The sequence below is a fragment of the Budorcas taxicolor genome, chromosome 21, assembly GCF_023091745.1.
Source record: "Budorcas taxicolor isolate Tak-1 chromosome 21, Takin1.1, whole genome shotgun sequence".
NCBI lineage: Eukaryota > Metazoa > Chordata > Mammalia > Artiodactyla > Bovidae > Budorcas > Budorcas taxicolor.
The window spans coordinates 69,530,497-69,558,328 of record NC_068930.1 but is presented as its reverse complement, the minus strand read 5'-3'; the positions used below and the strand labels follow the sequence as shown (position 1 = coordinate 69,558,328).

Here is a 27,832-nt window from a genome sequence, read left to right as displayed (position 1 = left end):
CCTCCCGATCACAGTTGGTGTGACAACTGAGCACAACGAAAGCTGAAGTGTCAGGAGCATCCGTCCTACAAAATAACAAACACGCAAGGTGGCAAAACTACTTAGATATTCTCTCCATTGATCCAAGAATTTGACCATTCATTTGCATAGCAACTGAGGCATCAACTACATTATGCTCATATTTGCTCTTCCCCTTAATAAATCAAATGTCAAACTTGTAACTGACTCAGCCAGTAACTAATGCCTGTCACTTTCTATATCACCCTTAGCCAAGAGGTAATATCCTCATAACATATCTTTCCTATTGATTATGAGTCTTTTCATTATATATATAATAGTAATTTTAGCCTAACCACGTATTTTTAATCATTGAAAAGGCAACATATTCATCATTTTTTATATTATACATTTGTATATTAGTTATTTCATTGATCCAATTATAAAAACAGAAAAAAAAATGCATGGTGATAATAACCGAAATAAATATCTTTGTGTATTCCTAACCACTGCCTAAAAGGTCACTTCACACATGTCAGTGGACCTGATTTCATTTGCATCAAACCTCAGAGTTCCAGACTCATATTCATTGCACACAACTCGTACGCCTCAGGGAGTCACCATCGATCCATTACTGTCTATCTCATTCGAATACATTTCTGTTGTTTATGAATCACAAATTCACTAATAATTTTATCAGCAAATTTTTAAGAAAGAGATGATATATACAGAATTATTCTTACTTTAACACTTTAATACAAGAAAATCACCCCTGTATATTCCTGAGATCTCACGAAAGAAACAGTTTCTCATCAGAGGGAAAACAGTGCCTATGTCTGTATCCTGGACCTCAGAGTTCTAGCCACGGTTTCATCGTTAAGGACTCTTCCCGAAACGGTCATCATCATCGGCCCATGACTGACACTCCGCTCTCTGTTCAGTTCTGTTTGTTGCCTAACTCAGTAATTCACTAGTAATAATTTTAAAATCCTATTATTCACAAAACTCTAGAAAAGTCATGATATTCCTAAGGTGTAAACAGATCATTCTTGCAACAATGTATCTCTTTTAAATTAGATGCTGTTTTTCACCTACGCAGTAATCAATTAATGTGCCATAAATTTCAATAGTTATCACTGAGCTAGACTTGGCCTTCTGTTATTCTATATGGAACATTCAGCCACACACACACACGCACAGACCAACAGAAAAGAAATGAACAAAACCGAGACAAAAAAATTGGTTATCACTCACATTGGTCTCTGTGTACCTAACACAGAGGTGCAATCATAAGGTGGAGCACCAGGGAATAATGCTTAATCAGCCGAACTGACTCCCTGCAAAGGCCCTGATGCTGGGAAAGACTGAAGGCGAGAGGAGAAGGGGACGGCAGAGGATGAGACGGCTGGATGGCATCACCAACTCAATGGACATGAGTTTGAGTAAGCTCTGGGAGTTGGTGAAGAACAGGGAAGCCTGGTGCTGCAGTTCATGGGGTCGCAAAGAGTTGGACATGACTGAGTGAACCGCATTAATCTGAATCTTAGCCAAAGGGGTGACATAATTCATAAAGGTCATCACAGTTGGGAATTTTTATTACTATTTCTTTCCTCACCATCTATGTTCACAATGAGACAATAATATATCTGTTCTTCTTCATCTTCTATCTATCTGTATCTTTAATGGTACTCTCAATGATCTATTAATAATTTTAAAACTCAGTCTTAGAACTTGAACTTTAAACATTCCTAACATCTGCCTACAGGAAAAAATAAACAAAGAAAAGGAGTGTGGAATGTATTGGGCCTCAGGGTTCCAGACCTTTATCATTTGTTGTCCATGACTCATCTGCTAATCATCACTTGTACATCTGAGACCCCGTTTTAGTTCATTCATTTATCTATTTATTTTGATTAAATCCTCATTCATTGAAAATAATACATGATTAGTGAAAAAAGCAAAGAACAAGACACTTGAATACCCCTACTTCTAATTAACATCAAGATAGATTATACCTTTTACTACTAAATATCACTGCTATATATTATCAGTTAATAAATATAAGGTTATGTATCATTATATTATTGGCCCATGTTAATCTTTTGCTTCTATTGCTTTTGAGAATACAATAAAAACACTGAAAACAAGTCCCCAAACCAGACCAGAACCCTGGCCATTACTCACCTGGCTCTCTGTCCCATAGCAATCTGAAGCTCATGACCTTGATCTCATGGAGGCTAAAGTCACCTTGAGCTTCCATTCTGAAAAGGAATAAGCAGAGAAGGTGATCCCAGATATGGAAACTTTCTCTTCACTGACCTGCAGGCATGTTTATTGATGTTTTTAACGGTTCCTTTACCATAATCAATGAAAATGCATGAAGAGAAAGACCATATTTCTTTCATTTTGGACCTCAGAGTTCCAGACACATATTATTCATCATCAATGACTCATATGTTGGTGTTGATCATCACTGATCCACAAACGATGACTTCCTGCTCATTTGATATTGGCTCTTTGCGACTCCATGGACTGCAGCACACCAGGCTTCTCTGTCTTTCACCAACTCCCGGAGCCTACTCAAACTCACGCCCATTGAGTTGGTGATGCCATCCAACCATCTCATCTTCTGTCATCCCCTTCTCCTCCTGCCTTCAATCTTTTCCAGCATCAGAGTCTTTTCCAATGAGTCAGTTCTTTGCATCAGGTGGCCAAAGTATTGGAGCTTCAGTATCAGTCCTTCCAACGAATATTCAGGACTGATTTCCTTTAGGATGGACTGGATCTAGGTTGGATCTGCTTGCAGTCCAAGGGACTCGCATCATTATAACTCTCTTAAATTTATTACCAGCTTTTAGCTTCCTATCAGCTCCTTGGCATCACCGGCTCAATGGACATGACTTTGAACAAGCTCCAGGAGTTGGGGATGGACAGGGAAGCCTGGCATGGGGTTGCAAAGAGTCAGACATGACTGAGTGACTGAACTACTCAGTTCTTTGGGATAAAAGTCACCTTCTTTCATTTTTTCTCACCCATGAGATTAGTGCAGTCATTAGTTCTTGAGAAATCATCCAGCCCCAGACTAGGAATGAGACGATGCCCATATAGGTCTCCTGGCTCCTACAACAAAGATGCCAGCCTAGGCTGGTGCTCCAGAAGCAATCCTTCCTTCAGGTCCCATGCATCCACTCTGAGGGGTATAAAGCAAAATGGACCAACAATGTGGTAGAGACATTCTCCGCTGCTTCTTGTTTCCACACTCACAGGGGTATTCAGGCTATCCTTAACTTAGGGTACATAGAAAACCTTTTGACAATGAACGATTTTGATATTACCGCTGAGCCAGAATATAAAGGTTGACTAGGAGCTTCACGGGCTTCCCTTGTAGTTCAGCTGGTAAGGAATCCGCCTGCTATGCGGGACACCTGGGTTCAATCCCTGAGTTGGGAAGATCCCCTGGAGAAGGGAAAGGCTACCCACTTCAGGATTCTGGCCAGGAGAATTCCATGGACTGTATAGTCCATGGGGTCACAGAGTCTTACATGACTGAATGACTTTTGCTAGTGACTAGGAGCTTCCCAGGTGACAAAGCGGTAAAGAATCCACTTACTAGTGTGGGAGACACAAGAGACGTGGGTTCAATCCCTGGGGTCTGAAGATCCCCTGGAGTAGGAAATGGCAACCCATTCCAATATTCTTGCCTGGAAAATTCCATGCAAAGAAGAGGCTGACAGGTTATAGTCCATGAGGTCACAAAGAGACAGACACAGCTGAGCATACAACTCTCTGATCACTTACTCTGTCCCCCTCAACCTTAACCTAAGTGGTAACAGCTGTGTGCCATTCATTAGTAATTGAAATTCAGGGTGTCCTTGGTATATTAATAGTATTTCATGGCTCACCACGTGTTTCAGTAATTGGAAATTGCTTCATTTCATCCACCTTTATTTTTAATTATACATTTATGGATTCTTTCATTTTCTAATTATAATAATACAATGAAAATTCATGAACACAAAGACCACAGATAAGCCCCTCATTTATTCCTGATATCTCTCTATGGGATGCCTTCTCAAGTTGAGAATGGACTAGATTACTTTAATACTGCATCTCAGAATTCCAGACAAGTATTCACCATATATCACTCATAGATTAGATCCAACATGGCTCCTATTTTCCTTCATTTATTTCTACTTGTATTGATTAAATAAAAATTCAATAATTTTAGCAGTACAATTTTTAAAAAAGTCTTAGTGTGTATAGAATAATTCTTACTTAAATATATCTCTCTCTTTTATAGATTGTTTTTCATATATGCTTTAATCAAAATAATGGGTGTATATATCAATGCTCAACACTGAAAAGCAGCTGCCTTCTTTATTTTACTCTATATTTCTTAATAATACAGTAAATTAATCTAATAAAAAAACAGAGATCCTCAACTATCACTCACATTAATCTCCATGCTCTTATTACACAGAGCAAACTACAGAGCTCATTTGTCCATGGCAGACGCTAAATCATCTGAACTGCCTTCATTCTAAACAGGACAGAACACGGCTGATAAAAACATTGAGACCTAATAACCACTGATCCTTGTTTTCTATGTTTTATTTTCCCAGTATTTAGGTATTTATTACTTTTCCTTTTGCTATTTTTTTTATCTTGTTGAAAGGAAAAACTCAATCTTTAGTCTGCGGCAGAACAATTAAACTGCCTCTTACGCATTTCTATCTAACCTTGGTCAAAGAAGCGACCCTCCACCATTTATCTAATGGGACGTAGGGACTTCAGGGTTCATTACAGTATCTTTTGCCTCACTCAGTATGTTCATCTTTGGACAAAGCTTTACCTTAGTTTTCCTTATATATATTTATATTTACTTAATGGTTCCATCGCAGATCTCTTAATTATAACAAATCAAAATCTATGAAATCAATGTAAGAATATAATCTGCTTATATTCCTGATATCTCTCTAGACAGAAACAATTTCACCAGCAGGAAGACACTACCAATGTTCTGGATGGGACCTCAGAGTTTCAAACATAGTTTTTCATTGTTCAGGGCTCTTCCCATCACAAACATCACTGGTCCAACACTGAGTCTCTTTTCTCCCTTATTTCTATATTTGTATTGATTAAATCATTGATTAATTGGCATTAATAAAAATACTATATGATTCACTAAACATCCCAAGAATAAAACCCTTAAATATCCATAACCTTAGTTTACAGAATCATTTCCCATTAAGGCCCTTTCTCTTCTAATTTTGGACCTCAATCCTGGCCATTACCAATTATTCAAAATAATCCTTCTTATCATATTTATCACTGAGCAACTTTTTGATTAATTGAATACTTTTTTAATAATACCATAAACATCATCAGACAAATCTCCCAATCCAAGACAACAATCTTGAGCACTGTTTGCCTTAAGCTCCTTCCTGACACAGAGGTGGTGTGACCACCACACACAGCAGAAGCTGAGGCAGCAGCAACATCCACCTGCAGAATAGCAAGCAGACAAAGTGATGAAAATACTGAGCTGTTCTCTCCAGCGACCCAAATATCCCACTGTTTATTTGCACAGGAACGGAGGCATTGACTGACATATAATTAGTAACTGATGAACTTAATGTCAAAGTTGTAACTGACCCAGTCAGTACCTAATACCTGTCACTTTCTATATCATCCTTGGGCAAAGAGATGACACCCTACTACTATATCTTTCTTGATGGGTATCAGTGTTTTCAATATATATTAATGTATTATTACATGATACTAATTTTTGCCTAACCACATTTTTATAATTGAAAAAGGCTTCACATTCATATTTTTAAATTTTACACACTTTTATATTGACTATTTCATGGATTCAATTATAAAAACAGAAATACATGGAAGAAAAAGTTATGACCAACCTAGAGAGCATATTAAAAAGCAGAAACATTACATTGCTGACAAAGGTCCATCTAGTCAAGGCTATGATTTTTCCGCAGCCATGTATGAATGTGCGAGTTGGACCATAAAGAAAGCTGAGTGCCGAAGAACTGATGCTTTTGAACTGTGTATTGGAGAAGACTCTTGAGAGTCCCTTGGACTGCAAGGAGATCCAACCAGTTCATCCTAAAGGAAATCAGTCCTGAATATTCACTGGAAGGACTGATGCTGAAGCTGAAGCTCCAATACTTGGCCACCCAACGCGAAGAACTGACTCACTGGAAAAGACTGATGCTGGGAAAGATTGAGGGCAGGAGGAGGGGATGATAGAGGATGAGATGGCTGGATGGTATCACTGATGTGATAGACATGAGTTTGAGTAGGCTCCGGGAGTTGGTGATGGACAGGGAAGCGTGGCGTGCTACAGTCCATGTGGTTGCAAAGAGTCAGACATGCCTGAGCGACTGAGCTGAATTATCTGACGTGATCATAAAAACCAAAACAAAGTCTTTGTATATTTCTAACCACTGCCTATATGGTCATTTCAAATGGGACAACAAGCCTCAGGGTTTCAGACACGTTATTTACCATACACGACTCATACAACACGAGTAGTCATCATTGATCCAATATTATTCCTCTTTTTCCTATGTGCACTTCTATTTCTTTATTGTATAAGCCACAAATTCACTAATAATGTTAGCAGTACAATTAAAAAACAAAAATTGCCTGGATGTACCTAGAATTATTCTTACTTTAATATACATCTCATTAATACTCTCAACTTTATATATGGTTCATACATCCATACTCAACCCTGAAATGCGGTGCCTTATTATAGTCCACATTTATTAATAACACATTGCATTATGTTAATAAAATAACAAACTGAGAAAAATTTCAACTATCACTCACGTTAACCTTCATCCTCCTCCTTTTCAGAGGCAACCATAGAGCTCATGCCCATGAACTATGCTAAATCTTCTCTATTCCCTTCATTCTGAGGCGTGTAGAACAAAGATGAGAAAAATATCCATACCTAATTGCCATCAATCCTTATTTTCCGTATTTCACTTAGTCGGGTAGTTACTACTCTTTCTTTCACTCAGTATTTTTTATTTTGTTACAAGTGAAAGTTCAATTGGAGGCAGAATACCTAGACTGACTCTTTCATATGCATTTCTAGCCAACCTGGGTCAAACAGGCACCTCTCACTCATTTATTTTGTGGGCATCTGTGTTTCCAACGTGTATTAATAGTATCTTTTGTCTCACAAAATTCCAATATGGACACTGCTTCATCCTATTTGTCCTTATATATTTATTTTTATTTGCTTAATGCTTCCACCATCACAGATCCGTTAGTAATAACATATGCAAGTCTATGAAATCAATACACGAATATACATTTTTATATTTCTGATAATTGCACACAGGGAACACATTACTTATGTTCTGTGTTGGACCTCAGAGTTTCAGACATCTTTTCACTGCTCAGGGCTCTTTTTTTCCTGATCATCACTGGCCCAATGACCGAGCCTTCTATTTGCTGTGTATTTCTATTTGCTCAATGACTAATCATTCTCAGAGCAGTGTACTCATTTTAATTTTTTATACTTCACTAGTATTTTTATATTGAATATATGTTGATTCATTGGAGTATAATTGGTCTACAATATTGGGTTACTTTCAACTGTATGGCAAGATGAATCAACTGTATGTATACATATACCCCCTCTTTTTTGAATTTCCTTCCCATTTAGGCCATCACAGAGCACTGAGTGCGGTTCCCTGTGCTTTACAGTAGGTTCTCATTATTTAACTATTTTATAGATAGCATCAGTAGTGTACATATGTTAATCCCAATAAATAATATGCTGTTATTCATCTATGAGTTAATCAATTCCTGTTTCATAAAGTTCTATATTTATCACTGAGCTGCATTGTCCTTTGGCTATTGTACATGGAAATTCAAATAATACACTGTATACACAGAGGTAAAAAAGTCACTGAAACTATGATGAGAAATTTAACCATTATTCACACTGGATTCTGTGCTTCTAACATAGAGATACAATCATAAGGCGCATTACGAGACTCAAAGTGTCAGTGTGTCCATTGTGAACAACAAAAAGCATGATCAATGAGAAGAAAAGAAAAAAAATGGATCACCACTGACTCTCCATCATTTAACCAGTCACGTAGGAATTCATACCTTTTTTAGAATGCAGACATTGTTTTCTCTTAACAGAAAGAATAACTTCAAATGTGAGATTGACTCAGAACAATAAAGTCAACTCTGAATAGTTCATGCCTATCTGATACTTGGCCAGAGAGGTGACTCCCTTGAACCATCCATTTCAAAATGGACATCAAGGTTGGCGCTTTTTATTAATATCTCTTGCTTCATCATATAAGTTCATAATTAGATAATAATTCACCATTTTCATTCATCTATTATCTATATATCTTTAATAGTGCTTTCATTGATACAGTAATAATTTTTAAACGCAGTCTAAGAACTTGAACTTTCTACATTCTTAACACCTGTGCACAGGAAGAAATAAAGAAAAAGAGTATGGGTTTCATTGGACTTCAGAGTATAGACTCTTTTATACATCATCCATGGTCAGGCTATCATCATCACTGGTTCATTTGGGCCCACTTTTAGTTCATTTATACTCATATTCATATCAATTAAATCATTACTTCACTGGTAATAACAAAATAAATATTTGAGTAACAAAAACCAAAGAGCAAGCCATTAAACATCCCTGACTCTTCTTTAATTAACACCAAAATAGATTATACCTTTCATTAATAAATATCAATGTTATATATTATCAACTAATCCACATATGGTCTCAAGTCATATTTATCACTGGGATATAGTTAACCTTTTGCTTATATTTACTACTTTCACAGAGTATTATGAAACCACTTCAACAACACAAACCAAGATGAAATTTTTGAGCATTACTCACCTTGCTCTTTCCTGAAAATGATATTGATCACAGTAGAAGCTGAAATCACCTTGAGCTTCTGTTCTGAAAAGTATCAAACAAAGAAGGTGAAAACAGAGATTGAAACCTTCTCTCCATTTATCTGCAGACTTGTTTATTGATGCTTTCATTGGCTCAATTATCATGACCAATGAAAATGCTTGAATAGAAAGACACTGCTTTTCTATTGGATCTCAGAGTTTCAGACACGTATTATTCATTATCAATGACTCATACGCCGGCATTTATCATCACTGATCCAGAAAAGAAGACTGGCTCCTCATTCCGTATTGTTAATTGATTAATTCATTGATTTGCTAATTATAACTTATAACTCTATGATTCACAAAACCCAACAAAAGACTTGACACAGCCAACACTCATGTTTCTAGAAAAATACTGACACCATTATGTCTCTCTTGCCTATGATCGGTTTTTCACATAGGCAATAAGCAATATAATTCTTCATACTAATTTCTTCATTCTCAACAGGATTAAAATGACCCTCTCTAACCATACTTCAAATATATTAATAACACAGCAAAAACATTAGACAAGCCATTCAACCCAAGACCACAAATTTGATTATGCTCACACGGGTCTCTGGTTCTAACAGCAAAGATGCCATCCTAAGCAGGTACTCCACGAGGAATCCTTCCTTCGGGCCTTGTGTTCGCCCTCTGAGGAATACAAAGCAAAGCAGACCAAGATGGCGGAGACAGTCCCCACTGTTCCCAGCTTCCACACTCACATTATTATTCAGGCCACCCTCAACTTTGGATACACGCAACATCTGTCAAAAACGAACCACTGGGATCTCGCCTCTGTGCCAGAATCTGAAGAATGTCTTTCACTTAGATCCTGTCACCCATATCCTTTCCCTAAGGGGTATCAGTCATGCACCATTCATTATTAACTGAACTTCAGGGTTTCCATAATACAGTAATAGTATTTCTTGTCTCACCATATATTTTGATAATTAGACAGTGTTTTACTCCATTCATCTTTATTTGTAATTAAATGTTTATTTATAGAATCTCATATTATCCAATTATATGGATATATGCAGCCTGGCATGCTGCAGTCCATGGGGTTGCAGAGACAGACATGACTGAACACATGAACTGAACTGACTGAACTGATATTCATACTCAACACTGAGATACAGCTGCCTTCTTTACTTATATCCCACATTCCTAATAATACTGTGAATCACCTTAATGACAAAACAAACTGGAAAAAAGAACAAGTATTACTCACGTTAGTCTCCATCCTCCTGTTATACAGAGGCAACTACAGAGCTGGCGTCCATGGAAGATGTTAAATCATTCTATTGCATTCATTCTGGGGAGTACAGAAAATGCAATATAATAAAAATATTGAGAACTAAGTTTTCTCAGTATTTAGGTATTTATTATTTTTTCTTATTCTCTCAATTTTTTTTGTTTTGTTAAAAGAAAAAAACACAATAATTAAACTGCCTCTTATTTCTGCATTTCTATCTAATCTTGGTCAAATAAGTGACCCTCAGAAAATGTGTTCAATTTCAACCATACTTCACCCTATTTTTTCTTTATACATTAATTTATATTTATTTAATGGTTCCGTCACAGATCCATTAATATATAACAACAAATTTAAGTCCGGAAAATCGATACAAGAATATGGTCTTTGAATAATCCAGACCTCTCTCTGGAAAAGCAGTTTTGAAAAGGGAGGAGACTACAGGTGTTCTGGGTTGGACCTCAGAGTTTCAGACATGTTTTCATCGTTCAGGACTCTACCCGAAACGATCATCATCATTGGTCCGTGACTTAGTCCCTTTTCTTCATTCATTTCTATATTTGCATTGATTAAATCATCAGCTAATTGGTGTTAATAATAACAATACTACATGATTCAGTATATGTCCCAGGAATAAGACCTTCATATTCATAATCTCAGCTTACAGAATATTTTTTCATTCAGAGGCTTTTTCTTGCTTTGTTCAACCTCAATCCTGCACATAATTTATTAATCAAAACAATGTTTCTTATCACATTTACCACTGAACTATGGGCAACATTTTTATTAATTTCATACTTGTTAATAACATCATGAGCACCTCAAACAAATCACCCAAGCCAACAACCTGACCCATTATTTACCTTAGGCCTTCCTGACACAGAGGCAGCCGAGGACTGAACACAGCGAAGGCTGAAGCAGCGGGAACACCCCTTCTAAAGAATAACAAGCGGACAAGGGAATAAAAATATTCAGATATTCTCCCCATTGGTCCAATAATCTGTGCTTCATTTGCACAGTAACGTAGTCATTTACTAAATGATGATAATATTGACTTCATTTCCCCTTAATGAATCTAATGTCCAATTGATTACTGCCTCAGTCAGTAACTATTGCCCATCATTTTCCAAATAACTCTTAACCAAAGAGGTACCATCTTTTCAGGACTTTTTTACCTAATGGATATCAGTCTTTTCAATATATATTAATGTATTAGTCCATGTTAGTATTATTTCCTAAAACCACATATTTTTATTATTGAAAAGTCTTTATAGTCATCATTTATTCTATAAATTTGCAATTAACTACTTCATTGATCAAATCATAAAAATAGAAAACAAAATGTATGGTCATAATAACGAAAACAAAGATCTTTTTATATCCATAAACTTTGACTATAGGATCACTTCAAACAACACAATGGACTAGATTCCATGCATTGGATCTCAGAGTTCCAGACATGTATTCATCATGCATGACACATACGCCACGGGTAGTCACCACTGATCCAATATTGACCCTCTTTTTCTACATATGGTTCTATTTCTTTACTGCATAAATCATAAATTCACTAATAATCTTAGCACTGGAATTTAAAACACAGAAGCTTCGGTGTATACAGAATTATTGCTAGTTTAATCTATCTCACGTTAATAGTCATTTTCCATTTAGGGTTAATCAGCATAATGGTTCATATGTGCATACTCAAGACAGAAATGCAGCTACCTTCTCTGCTCATATTCCACATTCCTTAATGATTGAGTGAATTTCTTTAATAAGAAATACTGAAAATGGAACTTCAACTATTACACACATTAATCTCCATTCTCTTATTATTCAGAGGCAACCACAGATCTGGTGCCCACGACAGATGCTAAATCATCTTTAGCGTGTTGAGTCTGAGGAGCACAAAACACAGAAGAGGATGGAAATAATGAGACCAAATCGCCACTGATCCTTACTTGGGGCATTTCATCTACACCACACTTAATTATTCATTATATATTCCTCGTATATTTTTTTCTTAAACTTATTAAAAGAAAACTTCAATCTTTAGTCTGAAAAAGAATAAATAAATGGCTATTACATAAGCATGTCTATAGCATTCTGGCCAAAGGGGTGACCCTCACCAGTTTAATGGGATTCAGCATTTTGAATTTTTACTCACAATCCCTTGTCTAAAAAGAAGATACTCATATGAGAACACTTTCACAAGTTTTCCTTCCATGTTTATTTATGTGTTTAATGATTTCATCATAGATTCATTGTTAATAACCACTATAACTATGAAATTAACAAGCATATGATCTTTTTGTATTCCAGACAACTCTTTATAGAAACAATTTCAACAAAGGACATAGACTACTTATGTTCTGGGTCGGATCTCAGAAAGACTCCTCAGAAACGTTTTCATCCTTCAGGACTCTTCCTGGAATGATAAGCATAATCGGTCCATGTGTGTGTCTCTGTTCTTTCATTTCTATTTGTTTATTGACTAAACAAGTAACTAATTAATAAACATTTTAAAACTCTATTATTCCAAAAAAACCTGACAAGCCTAGGACATCACTACGGTGTAAATAGTTCAATTTCACAGCAGTGTGATTTCAGCATCTTTTTTTAAATTAAATGCTGTTTTTGCTTTATATATTAATCAACTAATATTTCATCAAATTCTCTATTTTTCACTGAGCTATAATTGACTTTTTGTTATTCTGGATGAAAATTTCAAACTGTAACCTTAATACACACAGACACGCACAAATAACACAAATGCAGAAATCAACAAATCCATGATAAACTAAGCAAGCAAACCAAGGCAAGAAGTTGGCTATTACTGACAACAGGGCTTTCTATTTCTAACACAAAGATGCAATGGTAAGGCACAAAATCAGGGGGAAAGGCTTAATTAAAATTTTAACACTCGGTACTTGGAAAATACTCAACAAAACCTTGTTATAGCTAATATATCTCTGCAGAAACTCTCATCTCAAATGTGTCTCATATTTATTGTAAGGTTTCACAATGCATTAATCAACAGAAAGCTTCATATTCATTACTTATTTATCAGTGGGATAAAAATGGCCTTATTTGATTATCTGGAGAAGGGAATAGCAACCCACTCCATTATCTTGCCTGCAAAATCACATGGATAGAGGAGTCTGGTGGGCTACAGACCATGGGGTCACAAAGCGTTAGACACAATTGAGTGACTAACTTTATTTGATTATATTTCAAACATCTTATTGGAAAAATAATAACCAATAGAAAACAGCAAAAAGAGTTAAAGAGCAGGTAATGCTCAAAATGGTCTCCTGGCTCCGAAAAAATGCATTCCAACCCGAATGCCTCCCCCCAAGTTCTTAGATTCCCTTTATGTAATACCTCAGACTCCATAAAATGTATTCATCACACACAACTCACATGAAACTAGCAGGCACCAATCATCCAATGTTATCTTCTTTCACCCCATTTATTTCTATATTATTTACTGAATAAACACTCACCTAGCTCTCTGTCTCAGAGCAACCTGAAGCTCACGACCTTGATCACCATGGAGGCTGAAATCTCCATGAGCTTCTATTCTGACAAGTACCAAGCCGAGAAGGAGCGCACAGAGAGAGCCATTTGCCCTTCACAGATGTGTATGCATGCTTTTTGATATTTTCATTGGCTCAATTACTGAAACCAATGAAAACCTATGAAGAGAAAGACCACATTTCTTTTCTATTGGAGCTCAGAGTTCCAGATACGTATTATTCTTCATCAAAGACTTACACGTTGGCATGGATCATCACTGATCCAAACACCATGACTTTTCACTCCACATTGGTAACTGATTCATGCCTTGATTCACTAATGACAATTTTAACACTATGGGGTTAAAAGGAGGCCAAGAAGGTGTCATATGGCTCATAGGTCTCCAGAAATTTTTCACAGCATTCCATCTCTGTCTTATCTTTGCTATCGCCTAACCCCTGCATTACTTCCTTGTTCACCAAGAAACTGATAAAAAATGGCCTTCTTTCATTTTCTGTCACCTAAGTGAATTGTGTAATCTTTACTTTTAGAGAAACAACCTTAGAACAGATGAGGAATCAGATGATTCTCACATGGGTCTAGGGTCTATGGTTCCAACAGCGAAGATGCCATCCTAGGCTGGTGCTCCATGAGGAATCCTTCCATCGGATCCCATGCATTCACGCTGAGAAGTATAAAACAAAGCAGATTATCAGGATCGTGGAGACACTCTCCACAGCTCCCTGCTTCCGTTCAGGCTTTCCTTACCTTAGGCTATGTGGGAAATCTCTTGAAAACGAACCACTTGGATCTTACTGTAGAGCCACAAGACAAAGGCTGACTATTACTTACCCTGTCCCCGCCATCTTTTCCCTAAGTGCTAACTTTTATGGCCCATGGCTTCCTCACTGAACTTTGAGGTGTCCTTGCCATATTCACAGTCTGCCTTGTCTCAACCCAAACCTCCAGGACTGGCAATTGTCTTCTGCCTTTCACCTTTAGATCTCTTCATGTGTTTAGGAAGACCTACTCTATTTATCCATTCTACTCAACAGAAAGTTCCAGCATCAAAACAAGGACCATGAGACCCTGATGCATTCTTGACCTCTGCTATAGTGTCACTCCCATCAGGATAATGGATGGACTCGATTCTATTTGCATTGGACCTCAGAGTTCCAATCACGCATTCATCATACACAATTCATACGCCACCCAGTAGTCATCATCGATCCACTGTTTTCACTGATTTCTACATTCGTTAACCATTAATTCCACACATCTCTCCTAGATACACCCCCTTAAATGTGATCATTACTCACACGGGTTTCTATAATTGTAAGTTTCACGACCACGGACTACTGACAGTCTATTCAGCTCAAAGGCGTTGATTCTCACGAATAGAGTCCAGTCCATGAAAACCAAAGAAAAAGAGAGAGGAAAAAATATTTAGGGTCAGTAATTCTTCCACTCCAGATTTCATGTTCTGAATCATGAGGAATCAATACCTATTTCATAATGCAAAGATGTTGCTTTCTAGAAATAAAACTATCCTCAAATTTGAGAGTATACAATCAATACAAGTGACTCTTCCTGTGGTTCATCTGCATGGCGCTTGGCCAAGCAGTTGACCTCTTAGGTTCATATGTTGCTAAATGTGCATCCACAGAGGCAATTTTTATCATTATTTCTTGCTCGACCGCAGGTGTCCAAAGGAGACACTAACTGACCTTTTCTACTCAATCTAGTAGGTATATCCTTTCAAGGGACCTGTCTTTTGATAACAAGAAATCTAAATTCACTAACCCAACCTAAGAATATGACTTTGTAGATTCCCAATATCTGTCCACATGAAGAAAGACAAGTAGACAAGAGGGGATGTACTGTCACGGCCCTTAGGCTCCCAGATACTCGGGGTTACTTGCCCACCCCTCCTCCTCTACCCAAGTTCATCTTTGCGTCCGTTAGGCCCAGTTGTAGGCCTTTCATTCATTCATTTTGATCATATAAATCATCACATCATCAATACTGATGAAATAAAAGCAGGATGACCCCAAGCACAGCAAAAAGACCCTTGAATATCTCAAACTTCTCTCCAATCACTACCACCATTGAGGAACCAATGAAAATCCATGAAGAGAAAGACCACATTTCTTTTCCATTGGACCTCAGAGTTCCAGACATGTATTATTCATAATTGATGACCCATACGCCGGCATGGATCATCATCGATCCAGAAACCATGACTTTTTTTTTTAAAGATTTTTCTATGCAGACCATTTTTAGAGTCTTTATTAAATTTATTACAATATTACTTTTCTTTTTATGTTTTGGTATTTTGGTCATGAGGCATTTGGGATCTTAGCTCTCCAACCAGGTATCAAACCTGCACCCCTGCCTTGGAAGGTGAACTTGACTAACTAGTGGGCCACCAAGGAAGTCCTTGATTGAACTTATTACAATGAAAACACTTCAGCCAATTTCCCAAACCAGGATGGAAACCTTGGCCATTACTTCCCTGCGTCTCTGTCCCATAGCAACATGAAAATGATAACTTTGATCACAATAAAGGCTTGAACTTTGATTCTGAAAAGTGTTAAATAGAGAATGTGACAAAAATACTGAGACTTTCTCTTCATTGATTGACATATTTATTTGGTGATTCTTTCATTGGTTCAATTATAATTAAGAATGAAAATGTAAAAGAAAAAAAAACATTTGTTTTGCATTAGACCTCAGAGTTCTAGATTTGTATTTATCAGACACAACTCATACCCCACCAGTAGTTATCATTGATTCAATGTCATACCTCTTTTAATTCATTATTTCTATATTATTAATTGCTCAATTCATAATTCAGTAATAATAATTTTTAAATGGTATTATTAGAACCACCAAAAAGCTTAGAAATCTCATATATAAAACCACTTTCATGTCAATATTTCTTTAATTATTCTGTTTTCACTATATGAATTAATCATATAATGCTTCATATTAATCCCATATTTCACACTGGGCTATTTGGATTTCATTGATTGATTGTATGTCACAGTTCACAATAATAAAGTCAGTACCTTTAAACAAAACATTGAAACTAAAACCAAAATTTCTCTATTACTCATATGGCCTCCACATTCCTAACACATGAATACAACCAGGGATCTCATGACTGTGGAAGAATGCTTTTACCAGCTTAGGAGTACCCACTCTAAGGAGTACAGAGCAGAGAACATGACAAAATGGAAACCTTATCGCCACTGATCCTTGTCTTCCACCTTTCATTTACTCATTTAGGCATTTATTAATTTTTCATAATGTAGCATTCTTTTCTCTTAACAAAAGAAACACTTAAACTTGAAACTGACCCAGAACAATAATGTTGACTCTTACATATCAGTGTCTTTATGACCTCTTCAGTAAGAAGGCAAAATGCTTAGCTTAACGGGCATGAATGTTTTCAATTTTATTAATAATATTTCTTACCTCACCACATATGTTCCTAGTGGACAGCGCTTCCCTGTCTTCATTTACATTTTTAATGGTTTGCTTATTGATTATCATTGATATATCTAAATATATAATCTGCTGCTGCTGCTGCTAAGTCGCTTCAGTCGTGTCCGACTTTGTGCGACCCCATAGACGGCAGCCCACCAGGCTCCCCGTCCCTGGGATTCTCCAAGCCAAGAACACTGGAGTGGGTTGCCATTTCCTTCTCCAATGCATGAAAATGAAAAGTGAAAGTGAAGCCGCTCAGTCGTGCCCCATGGATTGCAGCCCACCAGGCTCCTCTGTCCATGGGATTTTCCAGGCAAGAGTACTGGAGTGGAGTGCCATTGCCTTCTCTGAATATATAATCTAAATATATCTAAATTTGTAAACTCCAAAATGAAATAAGATGTTGGTACTTTCCTAACATCCATCTCTGCGGTCATTTAAAAAAATCAAAGATTGACTAGATTTTGCTTTGTGAGGAATCAGAGTTACAGATACACAGTATTTACCAGAGACTCCCATGCTTCCAGTCATATGGTCCAGGAGGGGCTCTTTTCCCTACTAACATCTACATTTACTAATTCATTATTATTTAAGTGAGCATAAGTTACACAAATAAATCATGAGTAAGACCCTCGAATATCTTTGACATCCATCTAAACAATCATTTCCGCTGACAACCAACTCTTTCATTAACTGATCTCAGTGCTTCATATATGAATTAATTGTCATATTGCTTTGTATCGATGGTATTTGACATCAGATTTTTGGAATTTTTTATGATATTTAATTTTTAATAATATCTTTTAAAAATATGGCTTAATCCAAGACAAGTACATTGACTAGTACTCACATTGTTCTCCACTGTCCTAACACACAGATGCAACCACAGGCCTCCAGACCAGGAAAGATGCTTAAGTCAGCTCAAGGGCAGCCATTCTGAGGAGTACATGGGAGAGCAAATGACACACAACTGAGAACTAATCACTGATCCTTGCTTTTGCACTTCATTTTTAGTGATTTAGCCAATCATTAATTTAGAATGCTCTAAATTATTTCATTTTCTCTTAAGAAAATGAAACTTAAAACTTGTCCCTAACAAGAAAATAAGCAGTGACTACGACTATTGTCTATTATTCTTACCCGAAAACTTAACAGTCAGGCACTGTCTGCTTCCCTTTGGACTTCTTTTCAAATTTATTAACAGTATTTCTTGCATGAACACACAGTTTTTCAATTGAATAAGGATATACTCATCCAGCTTTATGTACATATTTATAGACTGTTTCATTTCTCCGATTAGAACAATAAAGTGAAAACGCATGAATGAACAAAGAAAAAAATAAGATCCCTGTATATTCCTGATTTCTATCTATGGGATCTTTACAAGCAGAGATAACGTATTGGATTTCCTTCTCCCGAACCTCAGAGTTTCAGGCACACATTATTTATCATCTGTGATTCAAACCACCAGTCATCATCATTGGTCCAGGATTGGCACAATTTCTCTTTGTTTATTCATTCATTAATTCACCCTAATCATACGGTAAATACTCCTAAGTAAATACTCAAATTAACAAAAGAACGTTTACTATTACTTACACTGGCCTCCATACTTTTACAGAGGCAACCAAAGGGCTTGGGATCACGGAAGATGGTTAAATCATCTCAAGTATGTCCAGTCTGTGGAGTACAGAGCACACTAGTTTATAAAAAAAAGAGATTAGGATCTTATCTTCATTGATCCTTCCCTTCCACATCACTTACTCCATTTTTTGGTATCTATTAATTTTCCATTACACATACACATTTTTTCTATTAACAAAGAGAACAAACTCAACCTTGGAACTGATCCAGAATAGAACTGACTCTTAATTAGCCATGTCTACATGATCCTTAGCCAAAGAAGTAACATACTTGAACCATTTATTCCTCAATGGGCTTCAGTGTTTTCAAAATTTATTAGTAATATATTTTGCCTCACCTCATGGTTGAATACTACTTCATTTTCTCCTTCTTCCTTCTCTAATGATTCTATCTATGATCCATTCACAATAAACCTAAATCTATAAACCTAAGAACATGGTGTTTGTGTCTTTCTGACAGTTGTCTATAAAATCCTTTCCAAATTAAAGTTTGAACACGTTATTTTGGGTGTTGGATCTCAGTGCTTCAGACACTTCTTTTCATCATCTACAATTCATATGCCACCAGTCATGACGACTGTTATGTGGTCCGTGTCTACTGTTCGGGTCTCGTTTTCTTCATGGATGTCTGTATGTGTATTGATCAAATTATTAATTATTGAATTATTAATTTTCATAATAAGGAAAAAATAATTCCTTATGAAAAAGCCAAGAGGAAGATTCTACAGTTTGTCTATACAATCACATCCCACATGGACCATATCTCTTTTGTTATTCAATCTTAATGTTACATGCTATCAATTCATCAACAAGTTTCATAGGTATTTATTATTGATAATAGCTAACTTTTTAATTTAAGAATTTTTAATAATACCAATCACGCCTTTAAATGAAGACTCAAACCAAGACAAGATTTTTGATCGTGACCCACCTTGGTCTCTTTCCTGACAGAGACACTATGATAATCTTCATTGTAGCAGAAGCTGAAGTCCACTCCAGTATCTGTTCCGAAGAGTACCAAGTATACAAGGTGATTAAAAACAGATCGAGACACTCTCACCATTAATCCATACTTTCTACCATTCATATACATAGTAACTTAGGTATTTGTTAATTTATAGTAATATTTATTATTTTTCTCTTAATCAATCAGATATTAACTATATTCTCCTATTGATTCTGTTACAAAAATATTTTTTAAATCTCTGACCACACGTCGAAAACCAGATCCTTGCATATACATGAGAAATGTCTAAAGCAACATTTCCTACCAGACTCTTTCTGTGTTAGACCTCAGAGCTCCTGACACGTAGTATTCACTATACATGACTCATATGCGCCAGTCATCATCATTGGTCCAGATTTAACCTGTAGTCTTCATTTTTTGTTTAATACAATCATTCGCAAATAATAACAAAATTAATTTGTGTAAATCACAAAGACCTAAGTAGTTTCTGGAAAATTCCTAACATATGTCTCCTAACAGACTCAGTGTTTAATATACCAATTAATCAACATCATGCTTCATACCAACACCACCTTCATTGTGAGGCTATCATTGGCCTTCCATCATTATATTTCATAGATTTTTTTTTTTTGGCTGCATAGCATGTGGGATCATAGTTCCCTGAAAAGGGATTGAGTCCACGTCCCTTGCAGCGGAAGGATGGAATCAAAACCACTAGACTGCCAGGCAAGTTCCAAGTCTTTATAGTGAATACAATTAGCTACGTCAGTAAGAAATTTAACTATTACTTACACTGGTTCCTACACATAGATAGATGCAGCCATACATTTTTTGATCACAGGAATCATGGTAGAACTTGAACAGCATTGAGAACCCATCCTGAGGAGTACAAAGCATAGCAGATGATAAAATAATTCAGGCCTTACGTCCATTGATCACTGCTTCCACAGTATATTTTCCTAGTCATTTAAATATATACTAATTGATGTTAATAATTCTGTCTCATGTCCTAAAAAAAGAACAGCTCTTAACTCACTACTGACACAGAGCATTATCAGTGACTATATATTATCTCTGCCTATGCATGAGATAGTTAGCTAAAGAGGTAATACCCTTGATCCAATTATTTCTTAAAAAATACTCATACTTCCAAATTAAATTAACAGTATTGCTTGTCTCATCTCCCATAATTGAACAACACTTAACCCTCGTGATCTTTATTTACTCCAGTAATTGAATAGATTTGTTATTGATTTTTTTTGTAGTAATGATGCCACCAAAATTCATGAACCACTAAGGTCCAAGAACTTTGTCCAGGGCTAAATTCTAGGACTAGCACTCCTAGCCTGCCTCAGGATCACATCCAGCAGGGACAATAGACCAGGTCCCTTTCTGTATAGTACAACTCAGTGCCAGACACAGGCCATCCATCACCCCTGATGAATTCATACCCTACCAGCTGTCCTTTGTTGGTCCACAATTTGCCCTCTTTCTCCTCATTTATTTGCACACTTGTTGATTTTTAATTTTTAATTGACTAATATTAATAAAAAAATGTACATGAAGCACAAAACCTCAAGCACAAGAGCCTCAAGCATCCTTAACATCTGTACATACAATAATTTCCCTCAGCAATTCTCAGTCTAGGTGTGCACCTACTCATTAAGGACCATGTGTGACATATGAATTGCATAATGGGCCACAGCAAACTTCTTAGATTATACTTAATGCATGTTTTAAACAAAACAGTGAATATTCTTAAACAAGACACCCCCACCAGGATGAGAGGTTGGCCTATTACTCACATTTGTCCCTTTGCTCCTAATATGGAATTCACTGCCATGGCAGGAGGCTTACCTTATCAGTTCAGTTCATTCTGAGTATAAGCAATGCAGATAAAACCTTGAGACATTCATCCCATTAACACCTGCTTTTCTCATGGCATTTTCTCAGTCACTTGTGTATTTATTATTTTATAGTGATTTATTTCTTTTTTTCTAAAGTAAACAAACTACTTGAACTCAGACTCAGACTCAAAGCTGCTGCTAAGTCACTTCAGTTGTGTCCGACTCTGTGCGACCCCACAGACGGCAGCCCACCAGGCTCCCCCGTCCCTGGGATTCTCCAGGCAAGAACACTGGAGTGGGTTGCCATTTCCTTCTCCAATGCGTGAAAGTGAAAAGTGAAAGTGAAGGCACTCAGTCGTGTCTGACTCTTAGCGACCCCACAGACTGCAGCCCACCAGGTGCCTCCGTCCATGGGATTTTCCAGGCAAGAGTGCTGGAGTGGGCTGCCATTGCCTTCTCCGCAGACTCAAAGCAAGAACAGACTAATTTGTTTCCCTGCCGCTAGCATTCTTCCCCAAAGTGTCACCTCCTCATCTGTTTACTGCTTAATGAGAACCTCCTTAATGAGGGTCTAAGTTATATTAATAGTAAGTCATGCCTCACCACATATTTTCATACTCGGATATGCTTCACCATTTTCATTTTATACACTGACATATTTGTTTATTCTTCCACTAAATTATTTAAGATAATAAAATCAAAATTCATGCACCACCAAAGACTGAGAATATAATCCTTGAACATTACTGAAATCTATCCCTTTCCACAGATGTAAACATAATTTTTTTGTCATGGACCTCAGTAGTTTGTAGATGTTTTGATCATAAAAAAATATTTCAAAATGCATTCCATTCCCATCATTGGTCCATGGTAGGCCTTTTTCTCATAATGTGAACGCATTGTGCACATCTGACTCTTTGTGACCCTATGGACTGTAACCCGCCAGGCTCCTCTGCCCATGGGATTCTCCAGGCAAGAATACTGGAGTGGGCTGCCATGCCCTCTTCCAGGGGATCTTCCGTACCCAGGGATTGAACCCACGTCTCCTGCATAGCAGAGAGATTCGTTACCGCTAAGCTACCGAGGAAGCCCATGAACCCAATCAGAACTAAATATTTTTTCAGAACTAAACTACTGACTAGTATTATACTTACATCTCCAATGTGCTCTTCCTCATGATGCAAATAGCTTATATTGCTATCAACTAAGGAATGTTTAGGGAAAACCTAAAACAAAAATTTAAAGAGCTGTAAAACTGGATGACTGGGACTCAAACTGTTTTTAAAATCATCCAAAGTGATCCAATTAATCATAATCAAATTAATCATAAATTTTCATTTCTCATCATTCATACAGATCTGTCCTTGATAGATTTTGTTCATCTATGTAGTCATATACTCATTTCTTAAACATACTGGCAGCCCAGAGACCTTGGTCTTTTCAGTTCAGCTGCACCCATTTAGTGGTCTGTAAAGATAATATTAAAAGAATGAGACATTTTCTCCATGTGCATGCATGCTCAGTTATATCTGACTCTTTGCAACCCCACTGACAGTGGCCCACCAGGCACCTCTGTCCATGGGATTTTCCAGGCAAAAATACTGGAGTGGTTGCCATTTCCTGCTCCAGGGGATCTTCCCAACTCAGGGATCGAATCCGCATCCCCTGTGTCTCCTGTGGGTGGATTCTTTACCATCTGAGCCAACTGGAGAGCCCCCCTTCTCCATTAAATATTTAGATATTTATTAATTACTAAATTTGTTATTTCTTGAAAAATATGCAACCTGAAACTCAGCACTGACACACAGCAAGAACACTAATTATTATGACATATATTTGACTTTATCAGTGATGCTCTAGAAACATTGCTTCCTGATAGGCAGCATTAGCAGAACGTGGGAACATATTAGGAAGACAGATAAGTGGAACCCACAGTAATTGTATTGAGTCAGAAATGCTGACTCTGGGACCAGCAACCTGTCATCTAACAAGCCCTTTGGGTGATTCTGATCAAGTGTGAGAACCCTGCTGTACATTTACTGAACCAGCGAGGAAATACCTTTGATCTACTGGTTTCTTAACATAACGCTGCACTTCAGAACTAGATGAACAAAAATTTCTATCAATCCATCTACCTATTGATTCTTTAATTTATTCCTGTATACTACTGTAACAAGTCCCCAGGATCTATCTAAACCCCAGAATTAGATTCTTGAAAATTACTAGAAATCTAACTAAAGACTTATTCCCACGGATAATAATATCAAATCTCCTTTTGAAATGAACTTCAATGATGCAGAAATGAATTAATCACAAGACACATTCAGAATGCACTCCATTCACATCATGGGTTCCTGCTTGACTCGTTCTCATTTAAATTCTACCTTCTTTAAAGATGTAAAAAAGAATCATCACAGACTCACTATCCACTCCACATTCAAGCACTGTAAATATCTTACATTTTCCTGCAGGTTGCTTCACTAAATTAATAGCTTAGATCTTCTCAACAGAGGAATGTTTGTAAACTGTGGTGCAAACCTAATCTGGAATAATAAGTAGCTGTGAAAGAGAATGTAAAAGCCTCAAACTTTTAGAAAATTATACTGAATTCAATGACTTCATAAAACTTGCCACACTGCATATCTTCAGCATATATCCATATCTGGTCTTCCTTAACTTTATTTGTTGGTAGCTACTTATTAGGAATTTTAATTTTCATCTGTCCATTCTTTAATTCATGAAGTAATTTCACAAACTATTCATGTTTTTAAATAAAATGAAAAATGCCAATAGTGTGGGTGCATGCCAAGTCACTTCATTTGTGTCCAACTCTTTATAGCTCTTTGCAATCCTATGGATCATCCCCCACCAGATGACTCTGTCCGGGGATTCTCCTGGCAAGAGTACTGGAGTGCCCTCCTCCAGGAGATCTTCCTGAGCAAGGGATCAAAACGGTGTCTCTATGTCTCCTGTATTGGCAGATGAGTTGGGCATTCCTCTTTATCTACCTACTTCTATTTTATTCTACCGTCACTCCATTAGTAATAATAAATCTTACTCGAGGATGTCAAAATAAGAATGTGATTCTTGATATATTTCTAACATCCATCTACCAGATCATTTCCAAAAGAGAGATTCAACTAATTATCTTTTGTGTTGGGAGTAACAGACACATAGTATTCATTGCCTATAATTCATTTGCCACCAGTTGACATCACGGGTCTATGTTTGAGTCTCCTTTCCTTCATTCATTTCTACTTCTGATCAACTAAATTAAATTAATTCATTGATAATGATATAATGAATACATGATTCCACAATCCCAGAACAAGATATTTGAATATCCTAAACATACTATATAGAATCCTATCTCATGTAGACTTTATCTCTTTGATCAATGAACTTCAATTTTTGTTAAACAACATAATATTGCATTATCAATTAATTTATATAATGTTTCAAATGATTTTTATATTTGGACATAGTCCGTTTTCATTATATTTATTATTTTTTAACATTACTGTGAAATCCTTAAACAAATAAACAAAGACAAGAACTTTAACATTTACTAACCTTTGTTACCCTCCTGAGAGAGGCAACATGATGATCTTAATCAGAGCAGAAGCTTAAATCAGCTTGTAGGATCCATTCTGGATAGTACCAAGCAGAGAAGATGATAAAAAATGGAGACATTCTCTCCATGTATTCACTTTTTCCATCAAAGAGTCATTTATGTATTTACTGATTAATGGTAATATTTCTTTATTTTTCACTTAACATATGAAGCAACAAAGTTGTACCAGATTCAGAGTAGAAACTATTACTTATTGTCTGCATCATCCTTGGATAAAGATATAATACACTTGATCCATCTAATATTGGCTTCAATTTATATTAGTATTCTTTTCATGACTATACATTCTAATGAACAGTATTTCAGCCTCTTCATCTTTACTTAAACGTTTGTTTATTTATTCTGCCATTTATTCTTTTAGAGTAAGATTTGGTAAAAATTCATGAACACAAAGACCAAGAACAATGTCTTTGTATAGAAAATATTCCTGACATCTGTCAATAGAATCAGTAGAATCAACAGAGGGATTGGGCTAGATTTCTTCGTGTTGGACCTCAGAGTTTCAGACACGTGAGTACTCATCGTATATGTGACTCATACTCCACTAGTCTTCATCATTGGTCCAAGTAAGGAACTCATCCTTCATTCTTGTATATATTTACTGATCAATTCATCAGTTCACTAATAATAGTAAAATAAATATCTGTGAATCACAAATACTCAAGGAAAAGATCCTTAATATCTATCTATACAGTCATTTGCCACATGGAATATACTTCCTTCATTGATCATCTTCATTGATATCAACACCAATTAAGCAACAGAACATCTCCTGTCACTTCTGTATTCATCTATAAACCATGGCTACTCTTCTTTGAATACATTTAATGCTATTTTTATTATCACAATGAATAAACAAACACCCAATCCAAGAGAAGAATTTGACAACTACTTACATGACCCACATGTATTTATACACAGGAAAACCAGCAGAGGCCCTGTTCACAGTCAAATGCTTAATAAATTCAGCTGCATCCATTCTGAGGAATACAAATCAGAGCAGATGATAACAAAATTGAAGGACACTGCACTAATTTTAGTTTTTACATAGTTGCTTAGGAATATAGTACATTGGGATCATATTTATTAACTTATTCTTAACAAACAAAACAAGGTCAAGCTTGACACAGACCAAGAATAAGAACAATTACTGTCATTTACTGTCTGCATCATTCTTAGCCACAGAGGTCAAGGACCTGAACTTAATGAACTTCAGTATTATCAATCAATATTAAGAGTTTTTATTGACTCACCACATATATTAAGAGTGAATATACTCCAACATCTTCAATGTAATTTATTTACACTTGTACATTGATTTTTTCTTTGGGCAATTTTTCATAGTAAGATGAAAAATTGATAAACTCAAGCCAAGAAAATTATTCTTTTGCTTTCCTAATATTTGTCTGTAATAGTATGCCAAATAGAAGCAACAGATTATATTTCGTTTTTATTGGACCTCAGGCTTCCCTTGTGGCTAAGCTGGTAAAGAATCTGCCTGCAATATGGGAGACCTGGGTTCAATCCCTGGTTTGGGAAGATCCCGTAGAGAAGGGAAAGGCTACACACACCAGTATTCTGGCCTGGAGAATTCTATGGACTGTACATTTCATGGGGTTGCAAAGAGTTGGACACAACTGAGTGACTTTCATTTTCACTTTTTTTGGACCTCAGAGTTTCAGGCACATACAGTATTCACCATCCATGACTCATACGCCATCAGTCATCATCACTGGTCCATGTATAGGCCTCAATTTCCTCATTCTTATCGGCATAAGTCTGTTGATTGATTCATTAATTAACCAATATTAATTATGTTTCACATTTTTATAATACAGTGGATACGTGAGAAAAAAGTTCTCAAAGACATAAATTTTAATTACTGTATTACTCACATCAGTCTATAGAGTCCAAGACCACAGAAGATACTGAAACCCACTGGTGTGCGTCCATTCTGAGGAGTACAGAGCAGAGAAGACAAAAAAAAACTAAGACTTTCTCTGAATTGTTCTTTGTTTTCTTCAGTTACGAGTACTATTTTTCATAATTTATACTTATATATAAGCTTACATATAAAGATAATAATGTGATCCTGAGAAACACGATTCTAACATCTTTCCGTAAGATCACTGCGCACAGAGGCAGCAGACTTTGACTGGACCTCAGCGTTTCAGACACGAAGTGGTCATCGTCCGTGACTCATACTCCACCAACAGTCATCACTGGTCCAGACCTGAGCCCGTTGCTTCATTCTCATGCACATTTTTCATGATCGGTGCTTTGAATTACATTTTACAAAACCTCATGAAATACAAGAACTTGAACCTTTACTCACATTCTTCTCTCGGCTCTCAATACACAAAGGAAACCATGGAAAACGCATATATCCGCTTGAGTGCACTGATTCTGGGAGGCACAAGGAAAAATAAATAATGAAAAATCGAAATCTTTCTTTTCTCCCTCAGTCTTTGTTTTCATCATTTTTTTATTTACTCAGGTAACTATTAA

At 36.5% G+C, this 27,832-nt stretch overlaps 16 non-coding genes and 2 pseudogenes across 16 annotated transcripts; all 18 read right to left on the bottom strand.

The window, feature by feature from the left end:
• Nucleotides 1-556: 556 nt before the first annotated feature.
• On the bottom strand, nt 557-628 carry LOC128067111 (small nucleolar RNA SNORD113/SNORD114 family). The gene has a single exon (XR_008201322.1). It is a non-coding gene; the product is annotated as a small nucleolar RNA SNORD113/SNORD114 family (small nucleolar RNA).
• Nucleotides 629-840: 212 nt separating this feature from the next.
• Nucleotides 841-912, bottom strand: LOC128067122 (small nucleolar RNA SNORD113/SNORD114 family). The gene has a single exon (XR_008201331.1). It is a non-coding gene; the product is annotated as a small nucleolar RNA SNORD113/SNORD114 family (small nucleolar RNA).
• Nucleotides 913-2,403: 1,491 nt separating this feature from the next.
• LOC128067094 (small nucleolar RNA SNORD113/SNORD114 family) lies at nt 2,404-2,478 on the bottom strand. The gene has a single exon (XR_008201306.1). It is a non-coding gene; the product is annotated as a small nucleolar RNA SNORD113/SNORD114 family (small nucleolar RNA).
• Nucleotides 2,479-5,022: 2,544 nt separating this feature from the next.
• Nucleotides 5,023-5,093, bottom strand: LOC128067125 (uncharacterized; annotated as a pseudogene).
• Nucleotides 5,094-6,493: 1,400 nt separating this feature from the next.
• LOC128067113 (small nucleolar RNA SNORD113/SNORD114 family) lies at nt 6,494-6,566 on the bottom strand. The gene has a single exon (XR_008201324.1). It is a non-coding gene; the product is annotated as a small nucleolar RNA SNORD113/SNORD114 family (small nucleolar RNA).
• A 2,559-nt stretch (nt 6,567-9,125) lies between these two features.
• Nucleotides 9,126-9,200, bottom strand: LOC128067087 (small nucleolar RNA SNORD113/SNORD114 family). The gene has a single exon (XR_008201299.1). It is a non-coding gene; the product is annotated as a small nucleolar RNA SNORD113/SNORD114 family (small nucleolar RNA).
• Nucleotides 9,201-10,676: 1,476 nt separating this feature from the next.
• Nucleotides 10,677-10,748, bottom strand: LOC128067112 (small nucleolar RNA SNORD113/SNORD114 family). The gene has a single exon (XR_008201323.1). It is a non-coding gene; the product is annotated as a small nucleolar RNA SNORD113/SNORD114 family (small nucleolar RNA).
• A 912-nt stretch (nt 10,749-11,660) lies between these two features.
• Nucleotides 11,661-11,732, bottom strand: LOC128067090 (small nucleolar RNA SNORD113/SNORD114 family). The gene has a single exon (XR_008201302.1). It is a non-coding gene; the product is annotated as a small nucleolar RNA SNORD113/SNORD114 family (small nucleolar RNA).
• A 2,219-nt stretch (nt 11,733-13,951) lies between these two features.
• Nucleotides 13,952-14,026, bottom strand: LOC128067106 (small nucleolar RNA SNORD113/SNORD114 family). The gene has a single exon (XR_008201317.1). It is a non-coding gene; the product is annotated as a small nucleolar RNA SNORD113/SNORD114 family (small nucleolar RNA).
• Nucleotides 14,027-14,901: 875 nt separating this feature from the next.
• Nucleotides 14,902-14,974, bottom strand: LOC128067092 (small nucleolar RNA SNORD113/SNORD114 family). Its single transcript, XR_008201304.1, has one exon. It is a non-coding gene; the product is annotated as a small nucleolar RNA SNORD113/SNORD114 family (small nucleolar RNA).
• Nucleotides 14,975-15,899: 925 nt separating this feature from the next.
• Nucleotides 15,900-15,974, bottom strand: LOC128067091 (small nucleolar RNA SNORD113/SNORD114 family). Its single transcript, XR_008201303.1, has one exon. It is a non-coding gene; the product is annotated as a small nucleolar RNA SNORD113/SNORD114 family (small nucleolar RNA).
• Nucleotides 15,975-16,466: 492 nt separating this feature from the next.
• Nucleotides 16,467-16,538, bottom strand: LOC128067099 (small nucleolar RNA SNORD113/SNORD114 family). The gene has a single exon (XR_008201311.1). It is a non-coding gene; the product is annotated as a small nucleolar RNA SNORD113/SNORD114 family (small nucleolar RNA).
• A 2,110-nt stretch (nt 16,539-18,648) lies between these two features.
• Nucleotides 18,649-18,721, bottom strand: LOC128067103 (small nucleolar RNA SNORD113/SNORD114 family). Its single transcript, XR_008201314.1, has one exon. It is a non-coding gene; the product is annotated as a small nucleolar RNA SNORD113/SNORD114 family (small nucleolar RNA).
• A 666-nt stretch (nt 18,722-19,387) lies between these two features.
• Nucleotides 19,388-19,468, bottom strand: LOC128067123 (uncharacterized; annotated as a pseudogene).
• Nucleotides 19,469-20,162: 694 nt separating this feature from the next.
• On the bottom strand, nt 20,163-20,236 carry LOC128067097 (small nucleolar RNA SNORD113/SNORD114 family). Its single transcript, XR_008201309.1, has one exon. It is a non-coding gene; the product is annotated as a small nucleolar RNA SNORD113/SNORD114 family (small nucleolar RNA).
• A 5,575-nt stretch (nt 20,237-25,811) lies between these two features.
• On the bottom strand, nt 25,812-25,889 carry LOC128067096 (small nucleolar RNA SNORD113/SNORD114 family). The gene has a single exon (XR_008201308.1). It is a non-coding gene; the product is annotated as a small nucleolar RNA SNORD113/SNORD114 family (small nucleolar RNA).
• Nucleotides 25,890-26,987: 1,098 nt separating this feature from the next.
• LOC128067089 (small nucleolar RNA SNORD113/SNORD114 family) lies at nt 26,988-27,064 on the bottom strand. The gene has a single exon (XR_008201301.1). It is a non-coding gene; the product is annotated as a small nucleolar RNA SNORD113/SNORD114 family (small nucleolar RNA).
• A 415-nt stretch (nt 27,065-27,479) lies between these two features.
• On the bottom strand, nt 27,480-27,554 carry LOC128067095 (small nucleolar RNA SNORD113/SNORD114 family). Its single transcript, XR_008201307.1, has one exon. It is a non-coding gene; the product is annotated as a small nucleolar RNA SNORD113/SNORD114 family (small nucleolar RNA).
• Nucleotides 27,555-27,832: the final 278 nt, after the last annotated feature.